The sequence below is a fragment of the Podarcis muralis genome, chromosome 10 (assembly GCF_964188315.1).
Source record: "Podarcis muralis chromosome 10, rPodMur119.hap1.1, whole genome shotgun sequence".
NCBI classification, from domain to species: Eukaryota; Metazoa; Chordata; class Lepidosauria; order Squamata; family Lacertidae; genus Podarcis; species Podarcis muralis.
This window is the reverse complement of record NC_135664.1, coordinates 72,233,137-72,246,931: the sequence shown is the minus strand read 5'-3', so window position 1 is coordinate 72,246,931 and position 13,795 is coordinate 72,233,137. Positions and strand designations below refer to the sequence as shown.

At 46.9% G+C, this 13,795-nt stretch overlaps 1 protein-coding gene across 2 annotated transcripts in view; it reads left to right on the top strand.

Moving 5' to 3' along the window:
• The first annotated feature begins 7,091 nt into the window (after positions 1–7,091).
• The window catches only part of IRF5 (interferon regulatory factor 5), a 40,727-nt gene continuing 34,023 nt past the window's right edge, over positions 7,092–13,795 (top strand). Inside the window, exon 1 of one of the 2 annotated variants that reach the window (XM_077935381.1) lies at positions 7,092–7,213. The gene's annotated coding sequence lies outside the window, so the exon portion shown is untranslated. Of the gene's footprint in view, positions 7,214–7,309; positions 7,568–13,795 lie in introns of those variants that run through there. The other variant, XM_028746873.2, reaches the window with a different exon arrangement.

The window sequence follows — 13,795 nt, the reverse complement described above, 5'->3', positions numbered from 1 at the left end:
ACAAAAGAAACAATACAATACACTACAAAAACACTACATAACACTAAAACAATAAACTAACAAGACAAAACAAAAACAATTTAAAACACATCAGAAAAAGATTTCAATATCTTTCATTCACATATTTCCACGACCTCCTCACACCTCCCTTTTTGTATTCCACTTCTATTAGTTATTTCAGCAATTCCTTTCCATCTTCCTCTGTTTTCTATCCTATAATTATCTTAACACAAACTAACCTTATTTTTTCCTTTAATATTCTATTAATCTATTTATACTTAATTCCTTATAACATTTCTACTAAAGCCATATAACTTCATTTCAACATTCTTCTAACATTCATTAATTTTACAATATTTCTGTAGTCTTTAAACTTTTTCCAGTCTTCTTCCACCACTTTTCAACTTCAATGGATTTTGTATGGGGACTGATGTGTAAATCCGGGGACTGTCCCCGGGAAACGGGGACGTCTGGTAACCTTATGCCTCGACATTCCCCTGAGTTATCCACTTCCCTTTGCCAGATACGGCAGTTACATCACCAGGGATTCTCTGTGTTGAGGGTGACTAAGAGTTTCTATATAGCACAAGGTAATATAGCTAAACCGAGGGATTAGCAACACTCCCGATGCCACCTGCAATCAGAGGAAGATATCTTCCGCAGAGTTGGACCTCCAGCAAGTTCCCCTGACTTGTAGCAAGAAAATTCCCCCACCCGCAACCCACGGAACAATTTCCTTTGCTGTGGCATCTCCTGAAATGATTGAGGGCTGAGGTGGAAAACGGAAACACCTGCCACGTGTATCCGAACAGCACAAATCCGCTTAACAGGGACAGCCTGTGATTTTTAGGTCTCGGTTTTGGAGGTTCAGCCTAATCATAGAATAGAATCGTAGTGTTGGAAGGGACCTCCAAAGGTTATCTAGTCCAACCCCCTGAAACGCAGGAGTCACAACTAAATAATCCTTGACAGATATAAGATAAGCAACCTCCGCTTAAAAACCTCCACGGAAGGAGAGCCCATCACCTTCCGAGGGAGACTGTTTCTATTATTATTCTTATTCTTATTCTTATTATTATTATTATTAACTTGCATTCACCCTTCATAGAATTGCAGACTTGTAAGGCAAGCAAATCATCTATTTTTTCCCAAAATTTTTAATTCATTTTATAACACAACTAAACAACACAAACAGAAAAAAAACAAACAATACAAACAAATTCTTGTCTTATCCTTATTTTTTCTAAACATTGTTAGGTGGGCTTCCCCAAGTCCCCCCTATCTGATTTTCATTTTACCTCATCTTTAGCAGTTTACATATATCATAATTTTTAACCATTTTTTTTATCACGCTTACTTTTACCATAAAAATCTTCACATTTTATCACTTACAAATGATACTGTTTTAAAATACACTATCTTCTACTTCTAACCCTACAGCCTATATCCACTTCCAAAGCTATTCTAAGGTTTAAATATTAACATATTTTTTCAGATATTCTTTAAACTTTTTCCAATCTTCTTCCACCATCTCTTCTCTCTGGTCTTGGAGTCTCCCGGTCAGTTCTGCAAATTCCATATAGTCCATCATCAACCAAATCATTTAGTCCAACTCCCTTCCTTCCCTCTCTGTCCAGTCACAGAAAGGGCCTTATCTGTCCAGGCAAAAACCCTAAAGGACAAGGAGAAGATCTGGCCTGGAGATAGTTTCCAACCCCCATGCTTCATTACTGCAATGCAGTCTACATGGGGCAGCCCTTGAAGGTGTTGTGGCGATCAGAGAGCGCAGAAGGCACCCGTGTGAGTGCTAACTGGTACAGCAGCGTGAGATGTTATGGTCCTGAAAACTCAACAAGGTGATTTTTAACAGAAAAACATAGGTACAAGACTGAAAACCCCAAATGCAAAGCATACATCAGAGAAGCCACCAAGAAAAGATTCGGGGAAGACTTTCTGGCCAAACCATTGCTCACTGAAATCCATACCTCGAAGCAGGGCCTTCTCGGTGGTAGCACCTGGGTCATGGAAACACTTTCCCCCTGGGGATTAGGCTGGCACCTGGTACTGGGGAGCTCTTGGCACCGAGTAAAGGTAAAGGGACCCCTGACCATTAGGTCCAGTCGTGACCGACTCTAGGGTTGTGGCGCTCATCTCGCTTTACTGGCCGTGGGAGCCGGCGTACAGCTTCCGGGTCATGTGGCCAGCATGACTAAGCCGCTTCTGGCGAACCAGAGCAGCGCACTGAAACGCCGTTTACCTTCCCGCTGGAGCGGTACCTATTTATCTACTTGCACTTTGAGGTCTTTCGAACTGCTAGGTTGGCAGGAGCAGGGACCGAGCAACGGGAGCTCACCCCGTTGCAGGGATTCAAACCGCCGACCTTCTGATCAGCAAGTCCTAGGCTCTGTGGTTCAACCCACAGCATCACCCGCGTCCCTTGGCACCGAGTCGAAACATGTAATTTTTAATTGTTGCAGAAATTTGGTCTGCTGGTTAAGGTATTTTAGCATATAAAGAAATAGGAAAATAGAAGTTAACTTACCTTGAGTCAGATTCTGATCCATCTAGCCCCGTAATGTTGGCATTGACTGGGATTTCAGACAGGGAATCTCTCTCAACAGTACCTGGAGATGCTGGGGTTTGAACCCAAGACTTTCTACATGCAAAGCAGATGTCCAGCACTTTCCCTACAGTGGGGGACATGTGTATTAGTTTCTTGTGTTTAGGTGGGTGCGATTGTTTTATATATTAGGCTCATTGTGACCCACCCTGTCACCATCCCCTAAAATAAATCTTTTGTTATTATTTCTTTGACGTTTCTCCCTCCCGCCTTCCCGAAGGAGCCCAGGCTGGCTGTCCAGCATCATAAATAAAAGGATTTAAAATGTTACAAGGATTAAAACTGACTGATGACACATCTTCAGTATGCATGAAACTACCGAGCCAAGTCATCCTGAGATTGGAGTCAGGAGTCATCAGGACGCTGTTGACACCCAGTTCTACGTCTTCAGGTGAGGCAGTGGAAAGGCTGAGCCCATAAGGGACCCGATGAAAACGGAAGAAGAGCCTCTTGGATCAAGCCCAATGCCCATCGAGCCCAGCATCCTGTTCTCACAGTGGCCAACAAGCAGGATTCGAACCCAAGATTCTCCCCTCCTTGGGATGTGGAAGCAGAGCGTGGCCATTGTGGCTAGTAACCATTGATATTCTCTCTCTCTCTCTCTCAAAATAAATCCAAAGCAATCAAACATTTCGTAGGTGATGCAGCAAAATCGTGGTGAAGTTGGCATTCAGACCCTGCTGGGAAAGGCGGGATACAAATTTCGCGCGTTGATGAATTAATAAGGCTAGGTGTGGTCCTCATTTCTCACCAACATCATTTTGCTTCCATGCTGGGAGTCAAAGCAAGTTCAATTCCTCGCTATGCAAATACACTTGCCACAATACACAAAGTGCAACAGGCTGAATGATAATAACTGAAAATTTCACTGCTTATTTCCTATTGTAAAGGTCTAGTCCAGTATATGCAACATATACAGTTCACATGTACGGTGTCATATTTTTCCATGTTGGGAGGAGCATACCAGTTGGATTTCTTTTCTTTCTTTTTTTATTCAAAATTAAAACAAAACATATTATCCAGAAACATATCATCCTTATTTCCCCCACCCCATTTTTCCTCCCTCTCCCCCCCTCCCACACACACACACACACCCGGCTTCCCTCATTTCCAGTCTTTGATTTCTCTAAGAATGCTGTTTTCTGCATGTTACACAGTTGTATAGATCCTCAAACTATTTAGCTGATTATCATCAATAAAAAGTTTGTGAATGTTTATTCAAAGCCAGCCAAGGAGTCCAGTTCGCTTTGTTGCATCTTCAGATACTTTGTAAAGGGTTCCCATTCATCTTTAGAGTCACAGTTATCCTTGTCCCATAGCTTATATGTCAATTTTGCCAGTTCTGCATAGTCCATCAATTTTTCTTGCCATGATTCTTTAGTCGGGGTTTCTTCAGTCTTCCATCCTTGTGCTCCTCACAGGGTCTCTGCCATGGGAGCATATTCATCCAGTGCTTTTCAAACTGCACTGGCTCCCGGTGGAGTACAGGGTCAGATTTAAGGTGCTGGTTTTGACCTTTAAAGCCCCTCACGGCCGAGGACCCTCATACCTATGGGACCGCCTCTCCTGGTATGCCCCATGGAGAGCCTCAAGGTCCATAAATAGCAGCACCCTAGTGGTCCCGGGCCCTAAGGAAGTCAGATTAGCTTCAACCAGAGCCAGGGCCTTCTCAACACTGGCTCTGGTCTGGTGGAACGCTCTGCCTCATGAGACCAGGGCCCTGCAGGATCTGATTTCTTTCCACAGGGCTGCAAGGCAGAGTTGTTCCGCCTGGCCTTTGGCTTGGAGCCAATTTGATTCCCTCCCTCTCTTTCTTTTTTCCTTTCCTTCTCCTCCTGCGATGAGGCTACATTTTAATATTTTAATGTTTCAATATTTTAATGTTGTATTTTAATTTTGTTTTTAAGTTGTAATCATTCAACTTGTTTTTATTATTGCTTGTAAGCCGCTTTGAGCCTGGCCTTGGCTGGGGAGGGCAGGGTATAAATAAAATTATTATTATTATTATTATTATTATTATTATTATTATTATTAGGACTCTTGCAGCTGTTGTCGCATACATGAAGATGTTTTTCAGCTTTTTTGGCAGATCTTTCCCTACAATCCCTAACAAAAATGCTTCATGTTTTCAAACAAATGCTAAATGGAACATTTTCTTCAATTCGTTGTATATCATCTCCCAAATTTTTAAAATTACATTACAACCCCACCACATATGATAAAATGTCCCTTCCTTTTCACCAGTTGGATTTCTGCCTGTTGTGCAGAACAGAAAAGGCAGCGACCCCCTGACTTATTCCAGACAACGCATCGCCATAGAGAGAAAGTTGATCCCTCTCCTTGTTTTTGTTAAAGCCTCTTTTAACTTCCCACCAAGAACTCCCAGAAGTGCAAGCTGGATTTCGAAGGGGCAGAGGAACCAGAGACCAAATTGCAAACATGCTCTGGATTATGGAGAAAGCTAGAGAGTTCCAGAAAGACATCTACTTCTGCTTCATTGACTATGCAAAAGCCTTTGACTGTGTCGACCACAGCAAACTATGGCAAGTTCTTAAAGAAATGGGAGTGCCTGATCACCTCATCTGTCTCCTGAGAAATCTCTATGTGGGACAAGAAGCTACAGTTAGAACTGGATATGGAACAACTGATTGGTTCAAAATTGGGAAAGGAGTACGACAAGGCTGTATATTGTCTCCCTGCTTATTTAACTTATATGCAGAATTCATCATGCGAAAGGCTGGGCTGGATGAATCCCAAGCCGGAATTAAGATCACCGGAAGAAATATCAACAACCTCAGATATGCAGATGACACAACCTTGATGGCAGAAAGTGAGGAGGAATTAAAGAACCTTTTAATGAGAGTGAAAAAGGAGAGTACAAAATATGGTCTGAAGCTCAACATCAAAAAAACTAAGATCATGGCCACTGGGCCCATCACCTCCTGGCAAATAGAAGGGGAAGAAATGGAGGCAGTGAGAGATTTTACTTTCTTGGGCTCCATGATCACTGTACATGGTGACAGCAGCCACGAAATTAAAAGACGCCTGCTTCTTGGGAGAAAAGCAATGACAAACCTAGACAGCACCTTAAAAAGCAGAGACATCACCTTGCCAACAAAGGTCCGTATAGTTAAAGCTATGGTTTTCCCAGTAGTGATGTATGGAAGTGAGAGCTGGACCATCAAGAAGGCTGATCGCCGAAGAATTGATGCCTTTGAATTCTGGTGCTGGAGGAGACTCTTGAGAGTCCCATGGACTGCAAGAAGATCAAACCTCTGGGTATAGGGTAGCATAGAAATTCAATAAATAATCATCATTTTAAAAATCCTGCAGGAGGTAAAGAACTCACACACCTGAGGTTAGCATGAGGACAGGCAACTCCTTTCTCCTTCTCTGATGGAACTCCTATTTGGGGACTTCCCTGGCTTTTTGGCCCACGTAGGACCAGTCTGAATAGCCTTGGTGAAGATTTGACCTTTTCATTCCGAAAAGGTTTTGATTTTAATTTCTGCTGAAATGAGGCTGCATTTTAATGTTGTATTTTAATCTTGTTTTTAAGTTGTATTTTAATCAATTGTTTTTAACTGTTTTTATTTAATTGTTTATATCAATTGTTTTTATACCTGGTGTTAGCCACCCCGAGCCCAGTCTTGGCTGGGGAGGGCGGGGTATAAATAAAATTTATAAAAGACCCTGATGTTGGGAAAGATGGAGGGCACAAGGAGAAGGGGACGACAGAGGACGAGATGGTGGGACAGTGTTCTCTAAGAGACCAGCATGAGTTTGACCAAACTGCGGGCAGTGGAAGACAGGAGTGCCTGGCGTGCTCTGGTCCAGGGGGTCACGAAGAGTCGGACACGACTAAACAACAACAATTTATAATACTCCTCCTCCTCCTCCTCAGGGACACGGGTGGCGCTGAACAGAAGGTCGGCGGTTCGAATTCCGCGGTCCCTGCTCCTGCAGTTCGAAAGCACGTCAAAGTGCAAGTAGATAAATAGGTACCGCTCCGGCGGAAAGGTAAACGGCGTTTCTGTGCGCTGCTCTGGTTCGCCAGAAGCGGCTTAGTCATGCTGGCCACATGACCCAGAAGCTGTACGCCGGCTCCCTCGGCCAGTAAAGCGAGATGAGCGCCACAACCCCACAGTCGGCCACGACTGGACCTAATGGTCAGGGGTCCCTTTACCTTTACTACTACTAATAGTTAATCTGGACCCTTTGGCAGTTTATTTCCTGGGGTAAAATCACCAAAAAAGCTCAACAACTTCAATCCTGAAAAAAAGGTCAACAACAACTTCGGTCAGCCCTCACACATGTTCATTTCATCATTGAAAAAAGTTTGGATCTGAGCTCCCTGCAGCCAAGGGCGCGCAGGCCCGGGGCTGCGTCCCGGCTGATGGAAGGTGGGGAGAGCCAGGAGAGCGCGGAGGGGCGTGGTCCGGGACAGGTAAGGGCCCTGGCTCAGGTGAGGCGCACAGGGAGACCTCCCCGGCCAGGTGAGAGGTAGGTAACTCGACGCCACCGTGTCTGGTCCTGCGGAGAAGTCTCCTTGGTGCGGGACATGAGCGGCAGGCTCCGAGGAGATGCGCCCAGGTGAGTGCGCCCTGGCCAGGTGAGGGGGCCTGGCTTCCTCCAGGTGTGCGCAACTCCTCCTCCTGCTGCTGCCATTGGTCCCGGAAGGGAGGCACCTGCGCTGGCCCCGCCGCTGGCCGCGGGGGCGGCGCGGCTCCTCCCCGCGGAAGCTGCGCGCCCGAGGAGCGCGCCAGGGGCAGCTGCTTCTGCGGAGACTCGGCTCGCCTGGCTTGGAGGCTGGCGGATCGCAGCCCTTGCCAAGCCCGGGAGGAGGACGGAGAGGAAGAGCAGGGGGTTCCGGGGGGGGAACCGACGGCGCCTGGCACCCCGAAAAGAGCGCCGCGTCCTCCCTCGACGGCGCGTCCTTTCTCCCAGGTGGGCACCTCGCCTCTTGCCAATCGGTTGGTCGGGGAGGGGGGGATGGGCGTAGCCAGGGGGCAGCTGCCTCCTCCGCCCAAATCAAATAAATGAAATATGTAACTAAAATTCGGAAGTTTGTTTTGGGTTCAAGAGAAAGTAAATTGAAACAACTGCTGTTTCAACAAACTTCTGTTGAGACATTTCCTTCCGAATCTGCTAGGCAGCGCCAGAGAGACGATATGGGGAGGTGGGTGTCCTGTCCACCCCCCAATAAACTGTAACTCCTGACTACCTGCCCCCCTTTAACATAAATCCTGGCTACGCCCACGGTGTGTTTGGGGGCTTCTTGGTTTGGGTGGTGGGAGAATGGACAGAATCACTGAATGGTAAGGTTGGAAGAGACCCACCAGGGTCATCAAGTCCAAACCCTCCTGCAAGGCAGGAATCCTTTGCCCATGCGAGTCTCGAACTCACAACCCTGATAAGTCATATTCCCTGCTACTAGGTGAGCTATCTCCCCCCCCCCCATCCCTCGCATTTCTCTCCCTCTCCTTCCAACAACAAACACCCAGAGTCCTCTTTCTGTCTCTGTGTGTTTGTGGGTGTTCCCCGTGCCAAAAATTATGGGTGCTCTTTAAAATATTCCTTTTTAAAAAACGGAAAACTCTCCTGCAGTTCAGGGGGCTGGACTAGATGACCCCGGGAGAGCCCTTCCAACTCCTCTCCGATTTAGAGCATGAGACTCTTCGGGTCGGGGTTGTGGGTTCGAGAGCCACGTTGGGCCAAAGAGCCCTGCAGGCAGCGGGTTGGACTAGATGACCCCGCGGGTCCCTTCCAGAGTATTGCCTCCTGTTTGGTGAGCTTGTCCCTGTTTTGCTGGGCTCCAGACATCGCCTTTGAGCCCTGACCATCCTAATGCAGGAAAGAAATGTTCGAGGTTTGCAGTAGTTCGTAGCGGAAAGAATTTACCGGTAGTTCTTCTTCTTAAACAAAACGGAATTGTGCAGCTGTGTTCAGCAGGGCTTGGAAATGGAGGCAGATTTGCAGCCTAGAATATTTTGTTAAGCAAAACAGACAGACCCCAGAATTGGGGAATTGGAAGGACAACGTATTGAGCTTGTATTTGAATCCCGTTTTGTTTTTAAGAAAATTAAAAACCTGTTTTTTGCTATTTCATGCCGTGTTGGTAAACGGCCTTGTCGTGGGTTGGAGCCCCATGCTGGGCCAAAAAAAAACCCTCTTTATGGGGGGGTGGACTAGATGACCCTTGGGGTCCCTTCAAACTCTACTATTCTATGAAACATAGAAGGCGAGTCATAAATCAATAAATAACAGCAACAATAATACCCAGGAAAGTACAGTGTGGTTGTAGTTGTGCATACCTGTACCTTTGCCAACCTGGTGCCCTCCGGGTAGAAAAAATGGGATTCTGGTGGCGTCTGGGAGAAGGAGACGGGTCGGTCTGTTCTACTTGTCCATATTGTCTTTTTTAATGGTCCCTGATGAAATCGCAGGTTTGCACTGTGAGTCGAAGCTCTTTGACACCTTGCTTGTTCTTCTCCTCTCAGCTATGTTTTTGTTTTGCTTTGCAATGGAAATCCTTGTGATATATGAGCAGAATTAAAAAGGGCGCCAGCCTTGCGATCGTTAGACGCCAGTCAGAGCCCTTTCCCAGGCCTTTCGAGTATTGCATTGTGGGTTTTGATCTGGCCCTGTGGGCTTGGGCGATGGTTGCACTCGGTTCGTATTTGAATCGCTGCAAACTTTCCTGGGATCTGTTCGGTAGACGAATATTTTTTTCAAAAAATTAATAAACAGCAGGCACAAACGCAAGGTCATCGTGAAGGGCTTTGCACCGGGAGCACGGCTGGTTTGTAAAGACATGTTTTTAAAAATATATACCGGTATGTGTGTGATCCTTTTTAAGATTGCAAAGCGCTTTGGAAAACATTTCCGACATTTGCTCTCAAACTGCCACTCCAGTCACCTGAGATTATGTTGTGAGGTGCCCTGAGATATATAGATGAAGGGTGGCAAACACATTAACAAATAAAAATAGAATAAAATTTCTGCTTTACATTTGGGAAACCGAGGGGAAGGAAATGGTCTGAGCCATGGTTAGAAGAACTGGATTTGAACCCGGAGCTCCTGTCCCAAATTCAAGGCTTATCTACTGGTCCACATAATTGGGTTATATCTAATCTCACCCACTGAATCCTCACACTTTGATGCCTTCATGTGTTAATAATTGTAGATTTTGTGATGCAATCCCTTCTCCTGCTTAATCTGGGGGCTAAGGCAATCTACCTCTCAAACGCTGGAAAGGCAAACTTTTGCCGAAGGATGGGATCGCTTTTGGTTTCAGTCCATTCTTTTGCCAGTTTTGACCACGGCCAATGGCTAACTGGGGGAGAGGGGGGCAGGCAGAGGAAGGAAGCAGAATTTTCTCCCCCTGCTTCCCATTCAGAGTAGGTGTTCGTTCAACCACGCATTGAGTGCAAGCGGATCTTCCCGCACAAAATGAATTTATGGAGTGCATGGGTTGGGTTAGGATTAGGGCAGGCATGCCCAAAATCTGTTTCGGGGGCCTAAGCCAGCCCCCGTGGCAGTATATGTCCTGGGGTAAAATCCTTTTTAAAAAGCCCAGCAACTTTAATCCTAATAAAAAAAGCTCAAAAACTTTGGGGGGTAAAATCGTAAAAAGAGCTCCACAACTTAAGCTCAACAATGTTGGTCGGCCCTCACGCATGTTCACTCCATCAAATCTGGCCCTCTTTGAAAAAAGTTTGGGTACCCCTGGATTAGGGGATAAGCCGGTGGCTATTAGCCACAGAGCCTCCATGTTCAAGAGAAGTCTACCTCCGAGTATCAATTGTAGGGGGATGAATTGGGGGGTAGCTTTTGCCTTCCTTCGCCGCTTGCGGGTGTCCTCAAGGCATCCGACTGTGTAATGTTGTTGCTGTTGTTGTTTTTTTATGACATTTGTATACTGCCCTTCATCTGTAGAACACAAGGCAGTTCACAGCATAAAAGTACAAGATAAAAACGTAAAATACATGCATGATGGGATGCCGAACTTGACTGATGGTCTGAGGCAGCAGTCTTTGCATATAAATGCTTGGGCTGCAAACGGGGCATTTGTCAAATTCTGGTTTCTCTCAATTTTTCGGTTTTCCAATACAGTCATAAAAGGTAAAGGGACCCCTGAACATTAGGTCCAGTCCTGGCCGACTCTGGGGTTGCGGCGCTCATCTCGCTTTACTGGCCGAGGGAGCCGGCGTACAGCTTCCAGGTCATGTGGCCAGCAGGACTAAGCCGCTTCTGGTGAACCAGAGCAGCGCACGGAAACACCATCATACAGTCATACCTTGGTTTAAATATACTTCAGGTTGAGCGTTTTCAGTTTACGCTCCGCGGCGACCCAGAAGTAACGGAACGCGTTACTTCCGGGTTTCGCCACTCGCGCATGCGCAGACGCTCAAAATGACACCACGCGCATGCGCGGAAGCAGCGAAACACGACCCGCACATGCACAGACACGTGTTACGTTCTACTCAGGATGCGAACGGGGCTCCGGAACGGATCCCGTTCCCATCCAGAGGTAACACTGTATTAAGTTCTGTTCTCCACATTCAGCAGCATTTTAAGTGTGAATTTCTCCTAATCGGTCCTTTTTTGCCTAGAATATACCGTACTTCCTCGCTCTGGTCCAGGGGGTCACAAAGAGTCAGACACGACTAAACGACTGAACAACAACAAATACTTCCTCGCAAAGCAGTTCCCTGTAATATTACTTATTTGTTACGTTTATATCCGAGCTTTCTACTTCCTTCCCATTTATCCTCACAAAAAACCCTGTGAGGTAAGCTACATTGAGAGGCCGCGACTTGCCCAGGGGGTCACTCCATGAGTTGCATTGGTGAGTGTGGATTTGAGCCCCCAGTCCCTCCCAGGCCTTCTTAGTCAAACCCTCTAACCACTACGCCACACTGCCTCCCGCTGCATTTTGTTTATTTATTATTTTGCGGCATGTCTTTTTCACTAATGTACGTTTAACCTTTATGCTTTCGTGCGCATTACTGGGGAACCACATTGCAAAAACCCGGACTGGTGAGGATTTCGAAGGAGGGCCGTGTTTTGGTTTGCGTAGAGGGCAGATTAGATCGGCTTGCCTTGAAACGCAGACTGAATCGGATTTCAGCAGCGAACTCCACTGGGATGTTTTTGCTCAAGCGGCTCAGATTTGCAGCAGCGGAAGTGAGACGGTTCCTTTTTTAATTTAGGCAGGACCGGTAATGAGATGCAAACTGGAGGGGCACTTTGGAATAGCAGAAGAGAAACTTTCTCAGAGGCAGCAGACAGCGAAATGATCAGAAAAGGTCTAGAGGCCTGAAGGAACGCCTTGTTTGCTGCAATTTAGATAATAGGTAGGCAACCTAAGGCCCGGGGGGTCGGATCCGGCCCAATCGTCTTCTAAATCTGGCCCACGGACAGTCCGGGAATCAGCGTGTTTTTACATGAGTAGAATGTGTGCTTTTATTTAAAATGCATCTCTGGGTTATTTGTGGGGCATAGGAATTTGTTCATATATATTTTTTTCAAAATATAGTCCGGCCCCCCACAAGGTCTGAGGGACAGTGGACCGGCCCCCTGCTGAAAACATTTGCTGACCCCTGATTTAGATCTTGGGATGGAGATCAGCCAATCGTTGCACGGCAACAGCAAAGGAAAGGAAGCGTTTCTCAAGCCTCGCATTGCAGAGGAATGCGCCTTTTCCAAAATCAAAACCAAGTTTCACTTTGCCCCAGAAAAATGTTCTTGTTTCAGAGCAGGCAAATTCCGTGCCCTTAGCGGAGTCTCGCTTCCGTTGCATGTCTGCATGAGTCCCTGTTCTGGCCGTGCCTCCTAATTTGGAAGAAGTTTGGCCAGCCCAGAACACTGACTCTAGCAGCTTCCTTTAAGGATGGGAAAGATGGCTGCATCTATGTCAGGATAGCTCAGTCGGTGCGAGAAGCTTGGTCTCACGGTCCTGGGTTCGAGCCCCACGTTGGGCAAATGATTCCTGCATTTCAGTGGGTTGGACTATATGATTCTCCAGGTCCCTTCTATTGGGATATTCCGTTCCACCTTAAAGAACAGGAATGATTTTTGTGTGTCACATGCCTGTTTACACTCCAGCACAGCTTGCTGGGAACTTCCGTTTGTGTATAGCTTTTGCTTATGCTGTTTTGCTTTGGACACGAAGGGGAGAAGACATGTTTTCCTTTTGTCCTGATGCATGCTGAATAAGGGACACGGGTGGCGCTGTGGGTTAAACCACAGAGACTAGGACTTGCCGATCAGAAGTCGGCGGTTCGAATCCCCACGACGGGGTGAGCTCCCGTTTCTCGGTCCCTGCTCCTGCCAACCTAGCAGTTTGAAAGCATGTCAAAGTGCAAGTAGATAAATAGGTACCGCTCCGGTGGGAAGGTAAACGGCGTTTCCGTTCGCTGCTTTGGTTCGCCAGAAGTGGCTTAGTCATGCTGGCCACATGACCCGGAAGCTGTACGCCGGCTCCCTCGGCCAATAAAGCCAGATGAGCGCCGCAACCCCAGAGTCTGTCACAACTGGACCTAATGGTCAGGGGTCCCGTTACCCTTTACCTTTACAAGGGACACAGGTGGCGCTGTGGATTAAACCACAGAGCCTAGTACTTGCCGTTCAGAAGGTTGGCAGTTCGAATCCCCACGAGGTGCTGAGCTCCCGTTGCTCAGTCCCAGCTCCTGCCAACCTAGCAGTTCCAAAGCACACCAGTGCAAGGAGATAAATAGGTACCGCTCCGGCGGGAAGGTAAACGGCGTTTCCGTGTGCTGCTCTGGTTCCCCAGAAGCGGCTTAGTCATGCTGGCCACGTGACCCGGAAGCTGTACGCCGGCTCCCCTGGCCAGTAAAGTGAGATGAGTGCCGCAACCCCAGAGTCGGTCACTACTGGACCTAATGCTCAGGGGTCCCTTTACCTTTACCTTTTTACCACTTTCGCTAATGGGGCCTCCTGTTGCCACCGCGCCGTCGGAGCACAATTTCTGTTCTCATCCTGAAGCAAAGTTCTTAACCCGAGGTACTATTTCTGGGTTAGCAGAGTTTGTAACCTGAAGTGTCTGTAACCTGAAGCGTCTGTAACCCGAGGTACCACTGTATATGCATAATCTTAACAGGTTGACATATCTTTGACCTTTCCGGCATGTCATCTTCTCCTTTCCAAAGA